Source organism: Rhinoderma darwinii, unplaced genomic scaffold (genome assembly GCF_050947455.1).
Source record: "Rhinoderma darwinii isolate aRhiDar2 unplaced genomic scaffold, aRhiDar2.hap1 Scaffold_647, whole genome shotgun sequence".
NCBI lineage: Eukaryota > Metazoa > Chordata > Amphibia > Anura > Rhinodermatidae > Rhinoderma > Rhinoderma darwinii.
The window spans coordinates 1-14,302 of NW_027464203.1; the positions used below are offsets into that span (position 1 = coordinate 1).

The 14,302-nt window shown below is 42.0% G+C and overlaps 66 pseudogenes; all 66 read right to left on the reverse strand.

Moving 5' to 3' along the window:
• Positions 1-17: 17 nt before the first annotated feature.
• On the reverse strand, positions 18-136 carry LOC142727145 (5S ribosomal RNA; annotated as a pseudogene).
• A 67-nt stretch (positions 137-203) lies between these two features.
• Positions 204-322, reverse strand: LOC142727363 (5S ribosomal RNA; annotated as a pseudogene).
• A 67-nt stretch (positions 323-389) lies between these two features.
• Positions 390-508, reverse strand: LOC142727111 (5S ribosomal RNA; annotated as a pseudogene).
• A 67-nt stretch (positions 509-575) lies between these two features.
• LOC142727246 (5S ribosomal RNA) lies at positions 576-694 on the reverse strand (annotated as a pseudogene).
• Positions 695-761: 67 nt separating this feature from the next.
• On the reverse strand, positions 762-880 carry LOC142727629 (5S ribosomal RNA; annotated as a pseudogene).
• A 68-nt stretch (positions 881-948) lies between these two features.
• LOC142727213 (5S ribosomal RNA) lies at positions 949-1,067 on the reverse strand (annotated as a pseudogene).
• Positions 1,068-1,133: 66 nt separating this feature from the next.
• LOC142727551 (5S ribosomal RNA) lies at positions 1,134-1,252 on the reverse strand (annotated as a pseudogene).
• Positions 1,253-1,319: 67 nt separating this feature from the next.
• LOC142727286 (5S ribosomal RNA) lies at positions 1,320-1,438 on the reverse strand (annotated as a pseudogene).
• Positions 1,439-1,505: 67 nt separating this feature from the next.
• Positions 1,506-1,624, reverse strand: LOC142727450 (5S ribosomal RNA; annotated as a pseudogene).
• A 65-nt stretch (positions 1,625-1,689) lies between these two features.
• LOC142727557 (5S ribosomal RNA) lies at positions 1,690-1,808 on the reverse strand (annotated as a pseudogene).
• A 67-nt stretch (positions 1,809-1,875) lies between these two features.
• On the reverse strand, positions 1,876-1,994 carry LOC142727364 (5S ribosomal RNA; annotated as a pseudogene).
• Positions 1,995-2,061: 67 nt separating this feature from the next.
• LOC142726978 (5S ribosomal RNA) lies at positions 2,062-2,180 on the reverse strand (annotated as a pseudogene).
• Positions 2,181-2,246: 66 nt separating this feature from the next.
• On the reverse strand, positions 2,247-2,365 carry LOC142727210 (5S ribosomal RNA; annotated as a pseudogene).
• A 67-nt stretch (positions 2,366-2,432) lies between these two features.
• On the reverse strand, positions 2,433-2,551 carry LOC142727189 (5S ribosomal RNA; annotated as a pseudogene).
• Positions 2,552-2,618: 67 nt separating this feature from the next.
• On the reverse strand, positions 2,619-2,737 carry LOC142727451 (5S ribosomal RNA; annotated as a pseudogene).
• Positions 2,738-2,804: 67 nt separating this feature from the next.
• On the reverse strand, positions 2,805-2,923 carry LOC142727559 (5S ribosomal RNA; annotated as a pseudogene).
• A 67-nt stretch (positions 2,924-2,990) lies between these two features.
• Positions 2,991-3,109, reverse strand: LOC142727589 (5S ribosomal RNA; annotated as a pseudogene).
• Positions 3,110-3,176: 67 nt separating this feature from the next.
• LOC142727590 (5S ribosomal RNA) lies at positions 3,177-3,295 on the reverse strand (annotated as a pseudogene).
• A 67-nt stretch (positions 3,296-3,362) lies between these two features.
• LOC142727482 (5S ribosomal RNA) lies at positions 3,363-3,481 on the reverse strand (annotated as a pseudogene).
• Positions 3,482-3,548: 67 nt separating this feature from the next.
• Positions 3,549-3,667, reverse strand: LOC142727452 (5S ribosomal RNA; annotated as a pseudogene).
• A 67-nt stretch (positions 3,668-3,734) lies between these two features.
• Positions 3,735-3,853, reverse strand: LOC142727560 (5S ribosomal RNA; annotated as a pseudogene).
• A 67-nt stretch (positions 3,854-3,920) lies between these two features.
• LOC142727365 (5S ribosomal RNA) lies at positions 3,921-4,039 on the reverse strand (annotated as a pseudogene).
• A 67-nt stretch (positions 4,040-4,106) lies between these two features.
• Positions 4,107-4,225, reverse strand: LOC142727318 (5S ribosomal RNA; annotated as a pseudogene).
• A 67-nt stretch (positions 4,226-4,292) lies between these two features.
• On the reverse strand, positions 4,293-4,411 carry LOC142727283 (5S ribosomal RNA; annotated as a pseudogene).
• A 67-nt stretch (positions 4,412-4,478) lies between these two features.
• Positions 4,479-4,596, reverse strand: LOC142726987 (5S ribosomal RNA; annotated as a pseudogene).
• Positions 4,597-4,663: 67 nt separating this feature from the next.
• On the reverse strand, positions 4,664-4,782 carry LOC142727013 (5S ribosomal RNA; annotated as a pseudogene).
• A 67-nt stretch (positions 4,783-4,849) lies between these two features.
• LOC142727445 (5S ribosomal RNA) lies at positions 4,850-4,968 on the reverse strand (annotated as a pseudogene).
• Positions 4,969-5,035: 67 nt separating this feature from the next.
• LOC142727608 (5S ribosomal RNA) lies at positions 5,036-5,154 on the reverse strand (annotated as a pseudogene).
• A 67-nt stretch (positions 5,155-5,221) lies between these two features.
• LOC142727395 (5S ribosomal RNA) lies at positions 5,222-5,340 on the reverse strand (annotated as a pseudogene).
• Positions 5,341-5,407: 67 nt separating this feature from the next.
• LOC142727299 (5S ribosomal RNA) lies at positions 5,408-5,526 on the reverse strand (annotated as a pseudogene).
• Positions 5,527-5,593: 67 nt separating this feature from the next.
• LOC142727417 (5S ribosomal RNA) lies at positions 5,594-5,712 on the reverse strand (annotated as a pseudogene).
• Positions 5,713-5,779: 67 nt separating this feature from the next.
• On the reverse strand, positions 5,780-5,898 carry LOC142727663 (5S ribosomal RNA; annotated as a pseudogene).
• Positions 5,899-5,965: 67 nt separating this feature from the next.
• LOC142727454 (5S ribosomal RNA) lies at positions 5,966-6,084 on the reverse strand (annotated as a pseudogene).
• Positions 6,085-6,151: 67 nt separating this feature from the next.
• LOC142727545 (5S ribosomal RNA) lies at positions 6,152-6,270 on the reverse strand (annotated as a pseudogene).
• A 67-nt stretch (positions 6,271-6,337) lies between these two features.
• LOC142727239 (5S ribosomal RNA) lies at positions 6,338-6,456 on the reverse strand (annotated as a pseudogene).
• A 68-nt stretch (positions 6,457-6,524) lies between these two features.
• Positions 6,525-6,643, reverse strand: LOC142727088 (5S ribosomal RNA; annotated as a pseudogene).
• A 67-nt stretch (positions 6,644-6,710) lies between these two features.
• On the reverse strand, positions 6,711-6,829 carry LOC142727429 (5S ribosomal RNA; annotated as a pseudogene).
• Positions 6,830-6,896: 67 nt separating this feature from the next.
• On the reverse strand, positions 6,897-7,015 carry LOC142727490 (5S ribosomal RNA; annotated as a pseudogene).
• A 439-nt stretch (positions 7,016-7,454) lies between these two features.
• LOC142727214 (5S ribosomal RNA) lies at positions 7,455-7,573 on the reverse strand (annotated as a pseudogene).
• Positions 7,574-7,640: 67 nt separating this feature from the next.
• On the reverse strand, positions 7,641-7,759 carry LOC142727661 (5S ribosomal RNA; annotated as a pseudogene).
• A 67-nt stretch (positions 7,760-7,826) lies between these two features.
• LOC142727622 (5S ribosomal RNA) lies at positions 7,827-7,945 on the reverse strand (annotated as a pseudogene).
• Positions 7,946-8,012: 67 nt separating this feature from the next.
• On the reverse strand, positions 8,013-8,131 carry LOC142727595 (5S ribosomal RNA; annotated as a pseudogene).
• Positions 8,132-8,198: 67 nt separating this feature from the next.
• On the reverse strand, positions 8,199-8,317 carry LOC142727441 (5S ribosomal RNA; annotated as a pseudogene).
• Positions 8,318-8,384: 67 nt separating this feature from the next.
• Positions 8,385-8,503, reverse strand: LOC142727419 (5S ribosomal RNA; annotated as a pseudogene).
• A 253-nt stretch (positions 8,504-8,756) lies between these two features.
• On the reverse strand, positions 8,757-8,875 carry LOC142727486 (5S ribosomal RNA; annotated as a pseudogene).
• A 67-nt stretch (positions 8,876-8,942) lies between these two features.
• On the reverse strand, positions 8,943-9,061 carry LOC142727596 (5S ribosomal RNA; annotated as a pseudogene).
• A 67-nt stretch (positions 9,062-9,128) lies between these two features.
• On the reverse strand, positions 9,129-9,247 carry LOC142727453 (5S ribosomal RNA; annotated as a pseudogene).
• Positions 9,248-9,314: 67 nt separating this feature from the next.
• On the reverse strand, positions 9,315-9,433 carry LOC142727014 (5S ribosomal RNA; annotated as a pseudogene).
• Positions 9,434-9,686: 253 nt separating this feature from the next.
• LOC142727032 (5S ribosomal RNA) lies at positions 9,687-9,805 on the reverse strand (annotated as a pseudogene).
• Positions 9,806-9,872: 67 nt separating this feature from the next.
• Positions 9,873-9,991, reverse strand: LOC142727597 (5S ribosomal RNA; annotated as a pseudogene).
• A 67-nt stretch (positions 9,992-10,058) lies between these two features.
• Positions 10,059-10,177, reverse strand: LOC142727415 (5S ribosomal RNA; annotated as a pseudogene).
• A 439-nt stretch (positions 10,178-10,616) lies between these two features.
• Positions 10,617-10,735, reverse strand: LOC142727119 (5S ribosomal RNA; annotated as a pseudogene).
• A 67-nt stretch (positions 10,736-10,802) lies between these two features.
• Positions 10,803-10,921, reverse strand: LOC142727640 (5S ribosomal RNA; annotated as a pseudogene).
• A 67-nt stretch (positions 10,922-10,988) lies between these two features.
• On the reverse strand, positions 10,989-11,107 carry LOC142727449 (5S ribosomal RNA; annotated as a pseudogene).
• A 261-nt stretch (positions 11,108-11,368) lies between these two features.
• On the reverse strand, positions 11,369-11,487 carry LOC142727421 (5S ribosomal RNA; annotated as a pseudogene).
• A 67-nt stretch (positions 11,488-11,554) lies between these two features.
• Positions 11,555-11,673, reverse strand: LOC142727584 (5S ribosomal RNA; annotated as a pseudogene).
• Positions 11,674-11,926: 253 nt separating this feature from the next.
• LOC142727686 (5S ribosomal RNA) lies at positions 11,927-12,045 on the reverse strand (annotated as a pseudogene).
• Positions 12,046-12,112: 67 nt separating this feature from the next.
• Positions 12,113-12,231, reverse strand: LOC142727633 (5S ribosomal RNA; annotated as a pseudogene).
• A 439-nt stretch (positions 12,232-12,670) lies between these two features.
• On the reverse strand, positions 12,671-12,789 carry LOC142727443 (5S ribosomal RNA; annotated as a pseudogene).
• Positions 12,790-13,042: 253 nt separating this feature from the next.
• Positions 13,043-13,161, reverse strand: LOC142727031 (5S ribosomal RNA; annotated as a pseudogene).
• A 67-nt stretch (positions 13,162-13,228) lies between these two features.
• On the reverse strand, positions 13,229-13,347 carry LOC142727575 (5S ribosomal RNA; annotated as a pseudogene).
• A 67-nt stretch (positions 13,348-13,414) lies between these two features.
• LOC142727090 (5S ribosomal RNA) lies at positions 13,415-13,533 on the reverse strand (annotated as a pseudogene).
• A 67-nt stretch (positions 13,534-13,600) lies between these two features.
• LOC142727216 (5S ribosomal RNA) lies at positions 13,601-13,719 on the reverse strand (annotated as a pseudogene).
• A 67-nt stretch (positions 13,720-13,786) lies between these two features.
• On the reverse strand, positions 13,787-13,905 carry LOC142727543 (5S ribosomal RNA; annotated as a pseudogene).
• A 67-nt stretch (positions 13,906-13,972) lies between these two features.
• On the reverse strand, positions 13,973-14,091 carry LOC142726990 (5S ribosomal RNA; annotated as a pseudogene).
• A 67-nt stretch (positions 14,092-14,158) lies between these two features.
• Positions 14,159-14,277, reverse strand: LOC142727345 (5S ribosomal RNA; annotated as a pseudogene).
• Between the last annotated feature and the right edge of the window lie 25 nt (positions 14,278-14,302).

Genomic DNA, 14,302 nt, shown 5'->3' on the forward strand with positions numbered 1-14,302 from the left:
TAAACGACATAATAAAAAGTCAACCGCACAACGGATTCCCAGACAGTCTCCCACACTGGTAGTAGTGAGGCCTTAAGCTGTGTAACTTCTGCGATCTGACGAGAGCAGGGACATTCAGCTTAGAATGGCCATTGACATTAAATGCTTTAATCCATAGTCCTTTTTAATCGATTGTGAAACAAAATCTAAACGACATAATAAAAATTCAACCGCACCACGGATTCCCAGACAGTCTCCCACACTGGTACTAGCGAGGCCTTAAGCTGTGTAACTTCTGCGATCTGACGAGAGCAGGCACATTCAGCTTAGAATGGCCATTGACTTTAAATGCTTTAATCCATAGTCCTATTTAATCTATTGTGAAACAAAATCTAAACGACATAATAAAAATTCAACCGCACCACGGATTCCCAGACAGTCTCCCACACTGGTACTAGCGAGGCCTTAAGCTGTGTAACTTCTGCGTTCTGACCAGAGCACGCACATTCAGCTTAGAATGGCCATTGACGTTAAATGCTTTAATCCATAGTCCTATTTAATCTATTGTGAAACAAAATCTAAACGACATAATAAAAAGTCAACCGCACCACAGATTCCCAGACAGTCTCCCACACTGGTACTAGCGAGGCCTTAAGCTGTGTAACTTCTGCGATCTGACGAGAGCAGGCACATTCAGCTTAGAATGGCCATTGACATTAAATGCTTTAATCCATAGTCCTCTTTAATCGATTGTGAAACAAAATCTAAACGACATAATAAAAAGGCAACCGCACCACGGATTCCCAGACAGTCTCCCACACTGGTACTAGCGAGGCCTTAAGCTGTGTAACTTCTGCGATCTGACGAGAGCAGGCACATTCAGCTTAGAATGGCCAGTGACAATAAATGCTTTAATCCATAGTCCTTTATAAATCGATTGTGAAACAAAATCTAAACGACATAATAAAAAGTCAACCGCACCACGGATTCCCAGACAGTCTCCCACACTGGTACTAGCGAGGCCTTAAGCTGTGTAACTTCTGCGATCTGACGAGAGCAGGGACATTCAGCTTAGAATGGCCATTGACATTAAATGCTTAATCCATAGTCCTTTTTAATCGATTGTGAAACAAAATCTAAACGACATAATAAAAATTCTACCGCACCACGGATTCCCAGACAGTCTCCAACACTGGTACTAGCGAGGCCTTAAGCTGTGTAACTTCTGCGTTCTGACGAGAGCAGGCACATTCAGCTTAGAATGGCCATTGACGTTAAATGCTTTAATCCATAGTCCTATTTAATCTATTGTGAAACAAAATCTAAACGACATAATAAATAGTCAACCGCACCACGGATTCCCAGACAGTCTCCCACACCGGTACTAGCAAGGCCTTAAGCTGTGTAACTTCTGCGATCTGACGAGAGCAGGCACATTCAGCTTAGAATGGCCATTGACAATAAATGCTTTAATCCATAGTCCTTTTTAATCGATTGTGAAACAAAATCTAAACGACATAATAAAAAGTCAACCGCACCACGGATTCCCAGACAGTCTCCCACACTGGTACTAGCGAGGCCTTAAGCTGTGTAACTTCTGCGATCTGACGAGAGCATGCACATTCAGCTTAGAATGGCCATTGACATTAAATGCTTTAATCCATAGTCCTTTTTAATCGATTGTGAAACAAAATCTAAACGACAATAAAAAGTCAACCGCACCACGGATTCCCAGACAGTCTCCCACACTGGTAGTAGTGAGGCCTTAAGCTGTGTAACTTCTGCGATCTGACGAGAGCAGGGACATTCAGCTTAGAATGGCCATTGACATTAAATGCTTTAATCCATAGTCCTTTTTAATCGATTGTGAAACAAAATCTAAACGACATAATAAAAATTCAACCGCACCACGGATTCCCAGACAGTCTCCCACACTGGTACTAGCGAGGCCTTAAGCTGTGTAACTTCTGCGATCTGACGAGAGCAGGCACATTCAGCTTAGAATGGCCATTGACTTTAAATGCTTTAATCCATAGTCCTTTTTAATCGATTGTGAAACAAAATCTAAACGACATAATAAAAATTCTACCGCACCACGGATTCCCAGACAGTCTCCAACACTGGTACTAGCGAGGCCTTAAGCTGTGTAACTTCTGCGATCTGACGAGAGCAGGGACATTCAGCTTAGAATGGCCATTGACGTTAAATGCTTAATCCATAGTCCTATTTAATCTATTGTGAAACAAAATCTAAACGACATAATAAATAGTCAACCGCACCACGGATTCCCAGACAGTCTCCCACACCGGTACTAGCAAGGCCTTAAGCTGTGTAACTTCTGCGTTCTGACGAGAGCAGGCACATTCAGCTTAGAATGGCCATTGACGTTAAATGCTTTAATCCATAGTCCTATTTAATCTATTGTGAAACAAAATCTAAACGACATAATAAATAGTCAACCGCACCACGGATTCCCAGACAGTCTCCCACACCGGTACTAGCGAGGCCTTAAGCTGTGTAACTTCTGCGATCTGACGAGAGCAGGCACATTCAGCTTAGAATGGCCATTGACAATAAATGCTTTAATCCATAGTCCTTTTTAATCGATTGTGAAACAAAATCTAAACGACATAATAAAAAGTCAACCGCACCACGGATTCCCAGACAGTCTCCCACACTGGTACTAGCGAGGCCTTAAGCTGTGTAACTTCTGCGATCTGACGAGAGCATGCACATTCAGCTTAGAATGGCCATTGACATTAAATGCTTTAATCCATAGTCCTTTTTAATCGATTGTGAAACAAAATCTAAACGACATAATAAAAAGTCAACCGCACCACGGATTCCCAGACAGTCTCCCACACTGGTAGTAGTGAGGCCTTAAGCTGTGTAACTTCTGCGATCTGACGAGAGCAGGGACATTCAGCTTAGAATGGCCATTGACATTAAATGCTTTAATCCATAGTCCTTTTTAATCGATTGTGAAACAAAATCTAAACGACATAATAAAAATTCAACCGCACCACGGATTCCCAGACAGTCTCCCACACTGGTACTAGCGAGGCCTTAAGCTGTGTAACTTCTGCGTTCTGACCAGAGCAGGCACATTCAGCTTAGAATGGCCATTGACTTTAAATGCTTTAATCCATAGTCCTTTTTAATCGATTGTGAAACAAAATCTAAACGACATAATAAAAATTCAACCGCACCACGGATTCCCAGACAGTCTCCCACACTGGTACTAGCGAGGCCTTAAGCTGTGTAACTTCTGCGTTCTGACCAGAGCAGGCACATTCAGCTTAGAATGGCCATTGACGTGAAATGCTTTAATCCATAGTCCTATTTAATCTATTGTGAAACAAAATCTAAACGACATAATAAAAAGTCAACCGCATCACGGATTCCCAGACAGTCTCCCACACTGGTACTAGCGAGGCCTTAAGCTGTGTAACTTCTGCGATCTGACGAGAGCAGGCACATTCAGCTTAGAATGGCCATTGACATTAAATGCTTTAATCCATAGTACTTTTTAATCGATTGTGAAACAAAATCTAAACGACATAATAAAAAGTCAACCGCACCACGGATTCCCAGACAGTCTCCCACACTGGTACTAGCGAGGCCTTAAGCTGTGTAACTTCTGCGATCTGACGAGAGCATGCACATTCAGCTTAGAATGGCCATTGACATTAAATGCTTTAATCCATAGTCCTTTTTAATCGATTGTGAAACAAAATCTAAACGACATAATAAAAAGTCAACCGCACCACGGATTCCCAGACAGTCTCCCACACTGGTAGTAGTGAGGCCTTAAGCTGTGTAACTTCTGCGATCTGACGAGAGCAGGGACATTCAGCTTAGAATGGCCATTGACATTAAATGCTTTAATCCATAGTCCTTTTTAATCGATTGTGAAACAAAATCTAAACGACATAATAAAAATTCAACCGCACCACGGATTCCCAGACAGTCTCCCACACTGGTACTAGCGAGGCCTTAAGCTGTGTAACTTCTGCGATCTGACGAGAGCAGGCACATTCAGCTTAGAATGGCCATTGACGTTAAATGCTTTAATCCATAGTCCTTTTTCATCGATTGTGAAACAAAATCTAAACGACATAATAAAAAGTCAACCGCACCACGTATTCCCAGACAGTCTCCCACACTGGTACTAGCGAGGCCTTAAGCTGTGTAACTTCTGCGATCTGACGAGAGCAGGCACATTCAGCTTAGAATGGCCATTGACGTTAAATGCTTTAATCCATAGTCCTATTTAATCTATTGTGAAACAAAATCTAAACGACATAATAAAAAGTCAACCGCACCACGGATTCCCAGACAGTCTCCCACACTGGTACTAGCGAGGCCTTAAGCTGTGTAACTTCTGCGATCTGACGAGAGCAGGCACATTCAGCTTAGAATTGCCATTGACATTAAATGCTTTAATCCATAGTCCTATTTAATCTATTGTGAAACATAATCTAAACGACATAATAAAAAGTCAACCGCACCAGGATTCCCAGACAGTCTCCCACACTGGTACTAGCGAGGCCTTAAGCTGTGTAACTTCTGCGATCTGACGAGAGCAGGGACATTCAGCTTGGAATGGCCATTGACATTAAATGCTTTAATCCATAGTCCTTTTTAATCTATTGTGAAACAAAATCTAAACAACATAATAAAAATGCAACCGCACCAAGGATTCCCAGACAGTCTCCCACACTGGTACTAGCGAGGCCTTAAGCTGTGTAACTTCTGCGTTCTGACGAGAGCAGGCACATTCAGCTTAGAATGGCTATTGACGTTAAATGCTTTAATCCATAGTCCTATTTAATCTATTGTGAAACATAATCTAAACGACATAATAAAAAGTCAACCGCACCACGGATTCCCAGACAGTCTCCCACACTGGTACTAGTGAGGCCTTAAGCTGTGTAACTTCTGCGATCTGACGAGAGCAGGCACATTCAGCTTAGAATGGCCATTTACATTAAATGCTTTAATCCACAGTCCTTTTTAATCTATTGTGAAACAAAATCTAAACGACATAATAAAAAGGCAACCGCACCACGGATTCCCAGACAGTCTCCCACACTGGTACTAGCTAGGCCTTAAGCTGTGTAACTTCTGCGATCTGACGAGAGCAGGGACATTCAGCTTAGAATGGCCATTGACATTAAATGCTTTAATCCATAGTCCTTTTTAATCGATTGTGAAACAAAATCTAAACGACATAATAAAAATTCAACCGCACCACGGATTCCCAGACAGTCTCCCACACTGGTACTAGCGAGGCCTTAAGCTGTGTAACTTCTGCGATCTGACGAGAGCAGGAACATTCAGCTTAGAATGGCCATTGACGTTAAATGTTTTAATCCATAGTCCTATTTAATCTATTGTGAAACAAAATCTAAACGAAATAATAAAAAGTCAACCGCACCACGGATTCCCAGACAGTCTCCCACACTGGTACTAGCGAGGCGTTAAACTGTTTAACTTCTGCGATCTAACGAGAGCATGCACATTCAGCTTACAATGGCCATTGACATTAAATGCTTTAATCCATAGTCCTTTTTAATCGATTGTGAAACAAAATCTAAACGACATAATAAAAAGTCAACCGCACCACGGATTCCCAGACAGTCTCCCACACTGGTACTAGCGAGGCCTTAAGCTGTGTAACTTCTGCGATCTGACGAGAGCAGGCACATTCAGCTTAGAATGGCCATTGACGTTAAATGCTTTAATCCATAGTCCTTTTTAATCGATTGTGAAACGAAATCTAAACGATATAATAAAAAGTCAACCGCACCACGGATTCCCAGACAGTCTCCCACACTGGTATTAGCGAGGCCTTATGCTGTGTAACTTCTGCGATCTGACGAGAGCAGGCACATTCAGCTTAGAATGGCCATTGACGTTAAATGCTTTAATCCATAGTCCTATTTAATCTATTGTGAAACAAAATCTAAACGACATAATAAAAAGTCAACCGCACCACGGATTCCCAGACAGTCTCCCACACTGGTACTAGCGAGGCCTTAAGCTGTGTAACTTCTGCGATCTGACGAGAGCATGCACATTCAGCTTAGAATGGCCATTGACGTTAAATGCTTTAATCCATAGTCCTATTTAATCGATTGTGAAACAAAATCTAAACGACATAATAAAAAGTCAACCGCACCACGGATTCCCAGACAGTCTCCCACACTGGTACTAGCGAGGCCTTAAGCTGTGTAACTTCTGCGATCTGACGAGAGCAGGCACATTCAGCTTAGAACGGCCATTGCCATTAAATCCTTTAATCCATAGTCCTTTTTAATCGATTGTGAAACAAAATCTAAACGACATAATAAAAAGTCAACTGCACCACGGATTCCCAGACAGTCTCCCACACTGGTACTAGCGAGGCCTTAAGCTGTGTAACTTCTGCGATCTGACGAGAGCAGGGACATTCAGCTTAGAATGGCCATTGACATTAAATGCTTTAATCCATAAGTCCTTTTTAATCGATTGTGAAACAAAATCTAAACGACATAATAAAAATGCAACCGCACCACGGATTCCCAGACAGTCTCCCACACTGGTACTAGCGAGGCCTTAAGCTGTGTAACTTCTGCGATCTGACGAGAGCATGCACATTCAGCTTAGAATGGCCATTGACGTTAAGTGCTTTAATCCATAGTCCTATTTAATCGATTGTGAAACAAAATCTAAATGACATAATAAAAAGTCAACCGCACCACGGATTCCCAGACAGTCTCCCACACTGGTACTAGCGAGGCCTTAAGCTGTGTAACTTCTGCGATCTGACGAGAGCAGGCACATTCAGCTTAGAATGGCCATTGACATTAAATGCTTTAATCCATAGTCCTTTTTAATCGATTGTGAAACAAAATCTAAACGACATAATAAAAAGTCAACCGCACCACGGATTCCCAGACAGTCTCCCAAACTGGTACTAGCGAGGCCTTATGCTGTGTAACTTCTGCGATCTGACGAGAGCAGGCACATTCAGCTTAGAATGGCCATTGACATTAAATGCTTTAATCCATAGTCATATTTAATCTATTGTGAAACAAAATCTAAACGACATAATAAAAAGTCAACCGCACCACGGATTCCCAGACAGTCTCCCACACTGGTACTAGCGAGGCGTTAAACTGTGTAACTTCTGTGATCTAACGAGAGCAGGCACATTCAGCTTAGAATGGCCGTTGACGTTAAATGCTTTAATCCATAGTCCTATTTAATCTATTGTGAAACAAAATCTAAACGACATAATAAAAAGTCAACCGCACCATGGATTCCCAGACAGTCTCCCACACTGGTACTAGCGAGGCGTTAAGCTGTGTAACTTCTGCGATCTAACGAGAGCAGGCACATTCAGCTTAGAATAGCCATTGACGTTAAATGCTTTAATCCATAGTCCTATTTAATCTTTTGTGAAACAAAATCTAAACGACATAATAAAAAGTCAACCGCACCACGGATTCCCAGACAGTCTCCCACACTGGTACTAGCGAGGCCTTAAGCTGTGTAACTTCTGCGATCTGACGAGAGCAGGGACATTCAGCTTAGAATGGCCATTGACATTAAATGCTTTAATCCATAGTCCTTTTTAATCGATTGTGAAACAAAATCTAAACGACATAATAAAAAGTCAACCGCACCACGGATTCCCAGACAGTCTCCCACACTGGTACTAGCGAGGCCTTAAGCTGTGTAACTTCTGCGATCTGACGAGGGCATGCACATTCAGCTTAGAATGGCCATTGACGTTAAATGCTTTAATCCATAGTCCTTTTTAATCGATTGTGAAACAAAATCTAAACGACATAATAAAAAGTCAACCGCACCACGGATTCCCAGACAGTCTCCCACACTGGTACTAGCGAGGCCTTATGCTGTGTAACTTCTGCGATCTGACGAGAGCAGACACATTCAGCTTAGAATGGCCATTGACGTTAAATGCTTTAATCCATAGTCCTATTTAATCTATTGTGAAACAAAATCTAAACGACATAATAAAAAGTCAACCGCACCACGGATTCCCAGACAGTCTCCCACACTGGTACTAGCGAGGCGTTAAGCTGTGTAACTTCTGCGATCTAACGAGAGCAGGCACATTCAGCTTAGAATGGCCATTGACGTTAAATGCTTTAATCCATAGTCCTATTTAATCTATTGTGAAACAAAATCTAAACGACATAATAAAAAGTCAACCGCACCACGGATTCCCAGACAGTCTCCCACACTGGTACTAGCGAGGCCTTAAGCTGTGTAACTTCTGCGATCTGACGAGAGCAGGCACATTCAGCTTAGAATGGCCATTGACATTAAATGCTTTAATCCATAGTCCTTTTTAATCGATTGTGAAACAAAATCTAAACGACATAATAAAAAGTCAACCGCACCACGGATTCCCAGACAGTCTCCCACACTGGTACTATCGAGGCCTTATGCTGTGTAACTTCTGCGATCTGACGAGAGCAGGCACATTCAGCTTAGAATGGCCATTGACGTCAAATGCTTTAATCCATAGTCCTATTTAATCTATTGTGAAACAAAATCTAAACGACATAATAAAAAGTCAACCGAACCACGGATTCCCAGACAGTCTCCCACACTGGTACTAGCGAGGCGTTAAGCTGTGTAACTTCTGCGATCTAACGAGAGCAGGCACATTCAGCTTAGAATGCCCATTGCCATTAAATGCTTTAATCCATAGTCCTTTTTAATCGATTGTGAAACAAAATCTAAACGACATAATAAAAAGTCAACCGCACCACGGATTCCCAGATAGTCTCCCACACTGGTACTAGCGAGGCCTTATGCTGTGTAACTTCTGCGATCTGACGAGAGCAGGGACATTCAGCTTAGAATGGCCATTGACATTAAATGCTTTAATCCATAGTCCTTTTTAATCGATTGTGAAACAAAATCTAAACGACATAATAAAAAGTCAACCGCACCACGGATTCCCAGACAGTCTCCCACACTGGTACTAGCGAGGCGTTAAGCTGTGTAACTTCTGCGATCTAACGAGAGCAGGCACATTCAGCTTAGAATGGCCATTGACGTTAAATGCTTTAATCCATAGTCCTATTTAATCTATTGTGAAACAAAATCTAAACGACATAATAAAAAGTCAACCGCACCACGGATTCCCAGACAGTCTCCCACACTGGTACTAGCGAGGCCTTAAGCTGTGTAACTTCTGCGATCTGACGAGAGCAGGCACATTCAGCTTAGAATGGCCATTGACATTAAATGCTTTAATCCATAGTCCTTTTTAATCGATTGTGAAACAAAATCTAAACGACATAATAAAAAGTCAACCGCACCACGGATTCCCAGACAGTCTCCCACACTGGTACTAGCGAGGCCTTATGCTGTGTAACTTCTGCGATCTGACGAGAGTAGGCACATTCAGCTTAGAATGGCCATTGACGTTAAATGCTTTAATCCATAGTCCTATTTAATCTATTGTGAAACAAAATCTAAACGACATAATAAAAAGTCAACCGCACCACGGATTCCCAGACAGTCTCCCACACTGGTACTAGCGAGGCGTTAAGCTGTGTAACTTCTGCGATCTAACGAAAGCAGGCACATTCAGCTTAGAATGGCCACTGCCATTAAATGCTTTAATCCATAGTCCTTTTTAATCGATTGTGAAACAAAATCTAAACGACATAATAAAAAGTTAACCGCACCACGGATTCCCAGACAGTCTCCCACACTGGTACTAGCGAGGCCTTAAGCTGTGTAACTTCTGCGATTTGACGAGAGCAGGGACATTCAGCTTAGAATGGCCATTGACATTAAATGCTTTAATCCATAGTCCTTTTTAATCGATTGTGAAATAAAATCTAAACGACATAATAAAAAGTCAACCGCACCACGGATTCCCAGACAGTCTCCCACACTGGTACTAGCGAGGCGTTAAGCTGTGTAACTTCTGCGATCTAACGAGAGCAGGCACATTCAGCTTAGAATGGCCATTGACATTAAATGCTTTAATCCATAGTCCTATTTAATCTATTGTGAAACAAAATCTAAACGACATAATAAAAAGTCAACCGCACCACGGATTCCCAGACAGTCTCCCACACTGGTACTAGCGAGGACTTAAGCTGTGTAACTTCTGCGATCTGACGAGAGCAGGCACATTCAGCTTAGAATGGCCATTGACATTAAATGCTTTAATCCATAGTCCTTTTTAATCGATTGTGAAACAAAATCTAAACGACATAATAAAAAGTCAACCGCACCACGGATTCCCAGACAGTCTCCCACACTGGTACTAGCGAGGCCTTATGCTGTGTAACTTCTGCGATCTGACGAGAGTAGGCACATTCAGCTTAGAATGGCCAATGACGTTAAATACTATAATCCATAGTCCTATTTAATCTATTGTGAAACAAAATCTAAACGACATAATAAAAAGTCAACCGCACCACGGATTCCCAGACAGTCTCCCACACTGGTACTAGCGAGGCGTTAAGCTGTGTAACTTCTGCGATCTAATGAGAGCAGGCACATTCAGTTTAGAATGGCCATTGCCATTAAATGCTTTAATCCATAGTCCTTTTTAATCGATTGTGAAACAAAATCTAAACGACATAATAAAAAGTCAACCGCACCACGGATTCCCAGACAGTCTCCCACACTGGTACTAGTGAGGCCTTAAGCTGTGTAACTTCTGAGATTTGACGAGAGCAGGGACATTCAGCTTAGAATGGCCATTGACATTAAATGCTTTAATCCATAGTCCTTTTTAATCGATTGTGAAACAAAATCTAAACGACATAATAAAAATTCAACCGCACCACGGATTCCCAGACAGTCTCCCACACTGGTACTAGCGAGGCCTTAAGCTGTGTAACTTCTGCGATCTGACGAGAGCATGCACATTCAGCTTAGAATGGCCATTGACGTTAAATGCTTTAATCCATAGTCCTATTTAATCGATTGTGAAACAAAATCTAAACGACATAATAAAAAGTCAACCGCACCACGGATTCCCAGACAGTCTCCCACACTGGTACTAGCGAGGCCTTAAGCTGTGTAACTTCTGCTATCTGACGAGAGCAGGCACATTCAGCTTAGAATGGCCATTGACGTTAAATGCTTTAATCCATAGTCCTATTTAATCTATTGTGAAACAAAATCTAAACGACATAATAAAAAGTCAACCTCACTACGGATTCCCAGACAGTCTCCCACACTGGTACTAGCGAGGCGTTAAGCTGTGTAACTTCTGCGATCTAACGAGAGCAGGCACATTTAGCTTAGAATGGCCATTGACCTTAAATGCTTAAATGCTTTAATCCTTAGTCCTTTTTAATCGATTGTGAAACAAAATCTAAACGACATAATAAAAAGTCAACCGCACCACGGATTCCCAGACAGTGTCCCACACTGGTACTAGCGAGGCCTTAAGCTGTGTAACTTCTGCGATCTGACGAGAGCAGGGACATTCAGCTTAGAATGGCCATTGACATTAAATGCTTTAATCCATAGTCCTTTTTAATCGATTGTGAAACAAAATCTAAACGACATAATAAAAAGTCAACCACACCACGGATTCCCAGACAGTCTCCCACACTGGTACTAGCGAGGACTTAAGCTGTGTAGCTTCTGCGATCTGATGAGAGCAGGGACATTCAGCTTAGAATGGCCATTGACATTAAATGCTTTAATCCATAGTCCTTTTTAATCGATTGTGAAACAAAATCTAAACGACATAATAAAAATTCAACCGCACCACGGATTCCCAGACAGTCTCCCACACTGGTACTAGCGAGGCATTAAGCTGTGTAACTTCTGCGATCTGACGAGAGAATGCACATTCAGCTTAGAATGGCCATTGACGTTAAATGCTTTAATCCATAGTCCTATTTAATCGATTGTGAAACAAAATCTGAACGACATAATAAAAAGTCAACCGCACCACGGATTCCCAGACAGTCTCCCACACTGGTACTAGCAAGGCCTTAAGCTGTGTAACTTCTGCGCTTTGACGAGAGCAGGCACATTCAGCTTAGAATGGCCATTGACATTAAATGCTTTAATCCATAGTCCTTTTTAATCGATTGTGAAACAAAATCTAAACGACATAATAAAAAGGCAACCGCACCACGGATTCCCAGACAGTCTCCCACACTGGTACTAGCGAGGCCTTAAGCTGTGTAACTTCTGCGATCTGACAAGAGCAGGGACATTCAGCTTAGAATGGCCATTGACATTAAATGCTTTAATCCATAGTCCTTTTTAATCGATTGTGAAACAAAATCTAAACGACATAATAAAAATTCAACCGCACCACGGATTCCCAGACAGTCTCCCACACTGGTACTAGCGAGGCCTTAAGCTGTGTAACTTCTGCGATCTGACGAGAGCGTGCACATTCAGCTTAGAATAGCCATTGACGTTAAATGCTTTAATCCATAGTCCTATTTAATCGATTGTGAAACAAAATCTAAACGACATAATAAAAAGTCAACCGCACCACGGATTCCCAGACAGTCTCCCACACTGGTACTAGCGAGGCCTTAAGCTGTGTAACTTCTGCGATCTGAAGAGAGGAGGCACATTCAGCTTAGAATGTCCATTGACATTAAATGCTTTAATCCATAGTCCTTTTTAATCGATTGTGAAACAAAATCTAAACGACATAATTAAAAGTCAACCGCACCACGGATTCCCAGACAGTCTCCCACACTGGTACTAGCGAGGCCTTATGCTGTGTAACTTCTGCGATCTGACGAGAGCAGGCACATTCAGCTTAGAATGGCCATTGACGTTAAATGCTTTAATCCATAGTCCTATTTAATCTATTGTGAAACAAAATCTAAACGACATAATAAAAAGTCAACCGCACCACGGATTCCCAGACAGTCTCCCACAATGGTACTAGCGAGGCGTTAAGGTGTGTAACTTCTGCGATCTAACGAGAGCAGGCACATTCAGCTTAGAATGGCCATTGACTTTAAATGCTTTAATCCATAGTCCTTTTTAATCGATTGTGAAACAAAATCTAAACGACATAATAGAGAGTCAACCGCACCACGGATTCCCAGACAGTCTCCCACACTGGTACTAGCGAGGCCTTAAGCTGTGTAACTACTGCGATCTGACGAGAGAAGGGACATTCAGCTTAGAATGGCCATTGACATTAAATGCTTTAATCCATAGTCCTTTTTAATCGATTGTGAAACAAAATCTAAACGACATAATAAAAATTCAACCGTACCACAGATTCCCAGACAGTCTCCCACACTGGTACTAGCGAGGCCTTAAGCTGTGTAACTTCTGCGTTCTGACGAGAGCAGGCACATTCAGCTTAGAATGGCCATTGACGTTAAATGCTTTAATCCATAGTCCTATTTAATCTATTGTGAAACAAAATCTAAACGACATAATAAAAAGTCAACCGCACCACGGATTCCCAGACAGTCTCCCACACTGGTACTAGCGAGGCGTTAAGCTGTGTAACTTCTGCGATCTAACGAGAGCAGGCACATTCAGCTTAGAATGGCCATTGCCATTAAATGCTTTAATCCATAGTCCTTTTTAATCGATTGTGAAACAAAATCTAAACGACATAATAAAAAGTCAACCGCACCACGGATTCCCAGACAGTCTCCCACACTGGTACTAGCGAGGCCTTAAGCTGTGTAACTTCTGCGATCTGACGAGAGCAGGGACATTCAGCTTAGAATGGCCATTGACATTAAATGCTTTAATCCATAGTCCTTTTTAATCGATTGTGAAACAAAATCTAAACGACATAATAAAAATTCAACCGCACCACGGATTCCCAGACAGTCTCCCACACTGGTACTAGCGAGGCCTTAAGCTGTGTAACTTCTGCGATCTGACGAGAGCAGGAAAATTCAGCTTAGAATGGCCATTGACATTAAATGCTTTAATCCATAGTCCTTTTTAATCGATTGTGAAACAAAATCTAAACGACATAATACAAATTCAACCGTACCACAGATTCCCAGACAGACTCCCACACTGGTACTAGCGAGGCCTTAAGCTGTGTAACTTCTGCGTTCTGACGAGAGCAGGCACATTCAGCTTAGAATGGCCATTGACGTTAAATGCTTTAATCCATAGTCCTATTTAATCGATTGTGAAACAAAATCTAAACGACATAATAAAAAGTCAACCGCACCACGGATTCCCAGACAGTCTCCCACGCTGGTACTAGCGAGGCCTTAAGCTGTGTAACTTCTGCGATCTGACGAGAGCAGGCACATTCGGCTTAGAATGGCCATTGACGTTAAATGCTTTAATCCATAGTCCT